At 43.4% G+C, this 7,139-nt stretch overlaps 1 long non-coding RNA gene across 1 annotated transcript; it reads right to left on the reverse strand.

Moving 5' to 3' along the window:
• LOC139060491 (uncharacterized) lies at positions 1-3,144 on the reverse strand. The gene is made up of 3 exons (XR_011514871.1): positions 2,658-3,144; positions 1,044-1,257; positions 1-212 (listed from the first exon to the last, which is right to left on the reverse strand). It is a non-coding gene; the product is annotated as an uncharacterized lncRNA (long non-coding RNA).
• Between the last annotated feature and the right edge of the window lie 3,995 nt (positions 3,145-7,139).

Below are 7,139 nucleotides of genomic sequence, written 5' to 3' on the forward strand. Positions count from 1 at the left end.
ACCACCTTTATATATCCTAACGACTTGCTAGTAACATCCTGTCAACTATCTGTCTTTGGCGAATAGTGATTGCCAAGTGGCTAGGTGTGGCATGCAACAGAAGACGGGCTTCCATTTGTGCTTGAACACATCCATTTAATATCCCCGGGCTAGTAAGGGGGACGAGTTCTCCAGCTGCACTGGAAGTAGGCTGAAATGTTGCGTTGTGTAGTCTAGAAACGAGAAGAAAAAAGGCAATATATTAGTTTTGCTACAGTGACATTGCAACACACCATGCATCTGTTTCTTAAAAAGGAAGTGCACAAGAGACAAGCTTTCAATCCTGTGAGCTATAAACATCTCCGCCTGTTTTGTGAAAAGTCCTAAAAATGCATGAAATGACTGAATTCGTGCAATAAAGCTGGGAGCGTGATGGATGTGCGTAACACCAACAGATGCACGACACATAAACTCTATCGTACCAATTGTCATCTACAAACAAAAGCTGTAAATCAACTTCAGTTTATTGAACTTCGATATTCGTATTGTGACTAGTACATGGAAGTTTCATGTGTGAATTATCTTAGGAAAGGCAATGTGTCAGTCATAACTATGCTGCAGCTTTGCTTGGGCACAGATACATAGAAGAGTTGATTTTTATATTGCACTTAAGAACCACGAAATGATACAAGCAACATGTAAGCAGTTGAACAGGCATTACGGACGTTCTACAGCAAGATTAGAAAATGCCTTTGTTGTGCAGGCAGACATTGTCAAAATGAGCTTGTTACTAAACATGTTAGCTTTCCACAAGACAGGATATTATATCAGTGCATTCATATGACCAGGGCCTCTATCACAAAAATACATATGCCAACAGTAATGACAATTTTCTAGTTATGGTGGCAAAGCTTGCATTATAATATGCTATTATAATCAGGTTAATAGCTATTTTAGCAGGAAAGAAAGGAGTATACCCTAAGATAGCACTGAAATTTCCATGAAAGGAGTTTTGTTGAAAACTGCACAAAGAATATTAAGATGCTTCTTTGTGACACACATACCTACTATGGTGTTGACCTTCTTGGAATCCAACGTACGGATCCTTCTGTGGAAGGCATTTGACAGCCGCCCAAAGAAGGACCTCCCTTCAACGTCTTCTATTGAAAAAGGAGCTTTAAGGAGGCCCTCCGCGAAGTGAAAGCCTGAGTTGTTAGCATCCAGGCACAGCCTCTTCAGCAGGTCCTTTTCAACGTATACACCGTCACCGATGTCTACCTGTGAAAGAATACAACAACCAAAGATTCATTTTATACGCATTTGATCAAGGAATGGTTAGAAAGTAGGGTAAGGTTTGCAAAAACGGAAGTCGCTGCTTCTTGTTGATTCGGTTTAAAGAACAAAGCAGCCTTACGTATACCATACATGCATTGTACTGAGCTGTGTACTTTTACGTAAGACTAGAAAGTATTGGGAACTTCAATGCGAAAGAAAGACATGCGTCTGCCTAGAACTAAGCAAATGTGTGCCACCCCTTGACACAGAGTGAGATCTGGTGCTGTTTTAGTGATTAGCAGACATTGAAAGCTTCAAGCCTCATCGAGTATAGGGCCAAGCTGTGCTCGATTAGTGGCGCACAAGTGCTCGAGAACTATCAAACAACATGCAATTGTCTTCAAATACAATTCTGTCTTCCCCTTGCAGACATGCACTTTTAAATTTACTGACTGCACTTGGGTGTAAAGATTTTGTCTGACAGAGTGAATAAACAATATACACAAGCAGCATTTTCATAGTTAGCATAGTCTTTAATAGGTACTGATACCTTCAATTTAGAAAACCCTGTATATTGGGCCTCATCAAACTAATTTCACAAAAGGTTTGTCAAGGTAGAAGCATAGAACTTTAGTCATTAGAAGACAGGTGAAAGGAGGTAATTATTGCAATTATTACTGAAAATTAAATTTCAGACAGCTCATCCCAATGAGAAATTGATGCAAGCAGTTTGTACATGCCACATAAGCATTTAGATATCAAAAATAGGGATTAGAGAAAACCTTCCCTTAGAGGTTCATTATTACAAGCAGCCATGCCCATACTTCTTTTTCTGTAGGCAGAAAGAGGCTCGAGTATTTTATTGACACATATATGTGCCCATGCATATATGTCATCTCTGTTGTAAACCTTTTTTTCATGTACATGCAAGGTGTGTTTATACCATCTCATTGTGCACAAAATTTGCGTAATAATTTAAAGACCGCGATTTTGTAGCGATGGTATTCCTTTGCGCTATTCGTTAGTAGGCTGACCGACACCCCGGGCCGTGCTACGTACTGCAGCTGCCAGCCGTTAGCGGTGGGCGAGAAGAGTGATATAGAATCGAGGGGTAAGTATCGCTACAAAATCGCAGTCTTCAAATTATTACGCACTGCCAAACGAACACAAACTTTCAATGTGTTTTCATAATTGTGTGCCCATTCAGGCATAGCAATCAAGGCGGGTAGCAGAATGCAAGTACGCTGTAACATCAGAGGAAGCTTTCGTGAAATTGCTTGCTAAATGTGCACAGCAACATGGCTAACATACGATAGGAAAGCGCTTTGCTCTAGCTAGTTACACAACGCTCATTACGTAAATCATAAGCTTCAAGAATGCGCGCAAGCGCCAAACTTGCTTACCTTTCAGGACTTGGCAAACGCTCCTTCGTCTAACAGGTACAGAAGCACCGACGTTTCTCTGGCGCAAGCACTGTAGAACTGCCGATGAACTCCAGCTCCACAAAAGCACAACCTTCAACAGTCTTCCAAACACTACAATTCGAAGCCCCAGTACCAGACTTTTCACGAGAGCGCGGGCAGGCAGCTCGGCAGAACAAAGGCAGCTCGGACGGGAGCTGTACTAGGGCACTCACTGACGACACTGGTGGATCGCTCGAAACACACGGCGAACTAATGGCGTTACACGAGTCCGGAGGGTTTGGGATGGTCACTGCACACAACAAGGAGCACGTTTTGTCTAGGCACTTCTAAAATTTAACTCAAATACCACCTTACTGCAGGGAGCACTCACGACAACCAACGTGGTGTGTCGACCAAACAAATACTACAGTAGCGCCACTCTGCGGTTTTTTAGAAAAATGTATCTTAAATGAAAAAATTGCGTGTTTTTTCCTAATAACATTTGATAGTCTTTTAATAAATTTATTTGGTCCAGAAGTGTGTACTTTGTACTTTGTGATACGAAATTTAAGGAAATGTATATATAAAAACTAAGCGGATGTTGCCTTCAAGATTCGCAATTGCTTCAGGTGCATGCAGGTTGCAAAAGTACGGCCTTCGAGATCAGACTGTCACTCAAAGGAAGCCGTAGTAGGAGGCGGAGAGGCATTTAGGCCCCAATCATTGGGTTTACAGTGCCTAGGTAGGCTTCTTTATTTATAAAGTGTATACGGGGACTTCAGCCGAACTATGAGCGAGCTATACAGACGCACGCGGTACGATTCGGTGTCCGATCCGACGTGCGGCGCTGCATGCTACGGCATGAGCGGCGCGTAAGCTCCGCCCACATCCAACTCCCCAGCTTGAGTTCATATCCACGTCGAGAAACGCAATATAAACAACTCTGCACAACACTGCTTCGCTTTACGCGAAGGCTGTCGATAAAATTATGCCCCTGTGAGTGACAGAACACTTCACGACGGCGCGTTGTCCACTGACGGCTCCGCTAAAGCCAGCGATAGGGCCGGTAGGCATAGCTAGGCGGACGCTGCAGCCGACGGCGCTTGCGATCCAGTCCGAGCTCGTCGAAGAGTGCTTATTTTTGCCAAAACAATGAACACTGTACACTTAGGTCGGCCGTAATTAAATACAATTGGTTTACTCGACGCAGTCGTTGCGAAGGGCAAATGTGCAAGCGAAGCGAGCGGCCTCGCTCAGACGGTCCGTGTGATGTCTGCTCGCGAAATTCCCTCGCGTCGCGGCTCCCGATCTCACCAGTAGCTTAGTGCTAGTGTACAAGGCGCTGGTTTGCATAACAGGCACACGTTCGAGATAATTTTACTGAACTGGTAACTATTTCATGTCAGAAACAAACTGCAGCAGGCAAGGAAAAAGAATAACTGCGAGACACCGGAAAGCCAGCAGCGCCTCCGTGGAGGGAACGTCAGAGAACGTCACATGCCAGCCGCGCTGCCAATGGCTGCGGCCAGACGACGGTGCAGTTGTCGGACACGTCGAACGATGAAAATCTGCCCAGTTTGTCGCACGCCGGACGTCCGATCCGGCGCTTCGGCACGGCAAAACACCTCGATTCGGGCTGCAGTTTCGGCGCGTCAGACGCCGGATCGGACACCAAATCGGACCGTGTGTCTCCCGCTTTAGTTGGCGAACACGAGCCGATCAGCGCGCCGTCTAGTGCGATGGTGCATGGCCTACGGGCTTCTTTGACACCTACTGAGCACAAATTCATGATCACCGCTAATATACACGCTTCCCATGGCACTAGCTGTCGTGTTTTCGAGAATACGTGCCCACATCATGAATTGGTGAGACCATATTTCCTCTTAGCGTCTGGTATTAGAAGCAATTTTTTTCTATGAACATTCTACTATCATCTGTTACTAGGAAGTTGATTAAAAATTAGGAAAACAGTTACTGTGCAAAAAAACATTTTTTTAATGCAGCCAGTCTTTGCATATTCATTTATAGTTCAGATGCTGTTATATGTTCATTTTTCACTAAATCATTTTTAACAACTTTGAAGTAACCAGGGTTACTAGAAAGTTGATTGCATATTGTGGAAAGTTACACCTGTCCATGAAACAACACTGTCTTGCACCAGCCACGTTCACTGAATAATTATAACCTTATTGAATAATATTCATGCATGTTTTGTAACTTGGGTTATCTACTTTAAGAACATAATTATTTTTATTACCTTCCTATTGAATCGTGTTTCTAAAAAGTTAAAATAGTGTGTCTTAACTTTCTAGTAACTTTCTTTTTACATACTGAAGTTAGAAAAGAAGTAACCAACTTTCTTTTGACAAACGTTACTAAAAAGTAAAAGTCAATAGGATGTTACTAAAGTTGATAGGATGTTGATAAAAGTTCTAAAGAAAGTAAGGAAGCATTTTTGTATGGGTCGGCCAACAGCAATTCTGTTGCCCAAAGCACACACCCTTTTGCTAAGCGTTTTCCCTCACCGTCCCGGAGTTTCTTTGTGGCAGCCATGCAATTGATGCAAACTTCATGTGTTGGCGTCAAGGCCACCGAAGGAAAGCTCGCTAACGTCTACGGAGGGCTGGGTTCCGCTATCGATGCTCATCCAGGATAGGCTCGCTGACACCACGCTGTCGGCGAGACGTGTAACAAATGAGGGAGCGAATGAAGGAGGGGGTGCCAGTGTCTCCTCGACTTGCTTACCCGATATCACGCTACTTTTTCATCTCTTTGTCGCCACAAACCAGAGATGGAGCAACTGAGCAACAATCCGACTCCGTTCCTCTTTTTTCTCCTCACCTCCTTTCTCAATTTAGTAGGCCGAGAGCATGCGCCGTTTCCGTCAGCGCATTTCGCCACCCTCCCGAGCACAAGTCCGACCTACCATCCTCCTACCACCGGTCATTAAAGCAGTTGAAAGAGCTGAAGAAAGCTATTCTCTTGAAATGTGGACGACATCAGCTTATTCAAAGAGTGCTTGGTGGCAAAAACTTTAGCTGTGGCCACCATCTTGGATGGTAACAACAAACAAATGAATCATGTAGAGAGGCTTGTGAAGCGGTCGTTTCGGTCTTTTAAAAAGTCTGGCTCTAGATGCTCCAACCAAATTAGATGCCCGAAAACATTCGGGAATTCGTGGCTCTTCGGGAGCGTCACCCAAACTGTAGGGGCCCACGACGATCGTCATTTCGCGGTGTCACCGCCGGAGCAGCATGTCACTGACTAATATACGTATAGGAGGCGGTGAGTTTATTTCGTCAGTTTGGGAATTCGCCAACGTGCGTAATACATGAAACCGTCCTATGATCAAAGCTTTCTAGAAATGAGCCGAATGCACCGTTTTGCGTACTTGGGTTAAAAAAAAGAAGCGCGTTTCTATATTATCGCGTTGCATAATACTACTTACTAAAGTTATCCTCAGAAAGTGTCTTTCAGGAATTTTATTTGTTTCGTACAATGCACACCGGCGCGCCTTTTCCATGGTTACTAAAACGTAACGGAGAAATTTCTTCTCTGTAAGCTTGCGAGAGAACAAGAAATCTTATGGCAATAAACTGTGAAATAATTCCTGTCATAACAAAGTGTGAGAACCGGACAAAAATGTTGTAGTCCCTTTCAAGGCTCTTGAAGCAGTGAAAAACACGTTCATGATCAAAAACATTCGTCATATGATCGACTGATGTGCTTTGCGGAAACATTTAGTTGCTACAAAATGTGATGATGAACAAGAGGCACATAACTTTATATTTACTTACATGGCATGATACAGATTAAAGCGTTGCAAGAGAAGTCTTAGGTGATTGTAAAAGATACGACCCATGTATGGCAGATCATGGGGAATAATTTGAATGCAAAACTAATGTCTAGCCTTGACGTTGATCAATTGCTCAGCACCTGTATTTCTTAGCACGAGAGCCGCAAGTATTTTACATCAATAAGAGTATCTGTGCTTTTATTGATTCACTCTGAATGCGAATATTGTGTAGGTGCTAAATTTTTGCATATGCAGGATTATTTTCTGGCTGTCATCGAGTACACGTACCGTTTGAGGCATATAGACTTTGGCGCTGCTGTTATGTTAAAAGCAAGCTTTAGCTCAGCCCTAACAGTGACACCGTCGATTGAAATAAATGTGAAACGCATAAGTGCTTTTCTGAGACAACTGGCCGATTTTTTGTGGAGCTTGCGGCATTTGAGTGAAAAAGTTACATTGTCCTTGTGTCAAGCGAAAGCACCTGAATGTTTACTAAAATTACCGAAAACTGGTAAGTTTGAAAATATAGAAGAAGGAAATTTGCAAATCCGCAGCTCTCGCAGTTGCGTTCTCCTACAGTGGGAACGCAAGCCTCATGTTAACGGTGGCAACGCCTAAATATGAGAAAAGAGGGAAGAATACTTTGCACTGTGCTTTCCAAAACGGAAAGGTGGGTTTTATAGAAG

Source organism: Dermacentor albipictus, chromosome 5 (assembly GCF_038994185.2).
Source record: "Dermacentor albipictus isolate Rhodes 1998 colony chromosome 5, USDA_Dalb.pri_finalv2, whole genome shotgun sequence".
NCBI classification, from domain to species: domain Eukaryota; kingdom Metazoa; phylum Arthropoda; class Arachnida; order Ixodida; family Ixodidae; genus Dermacentor; species Dermacentor albipictus.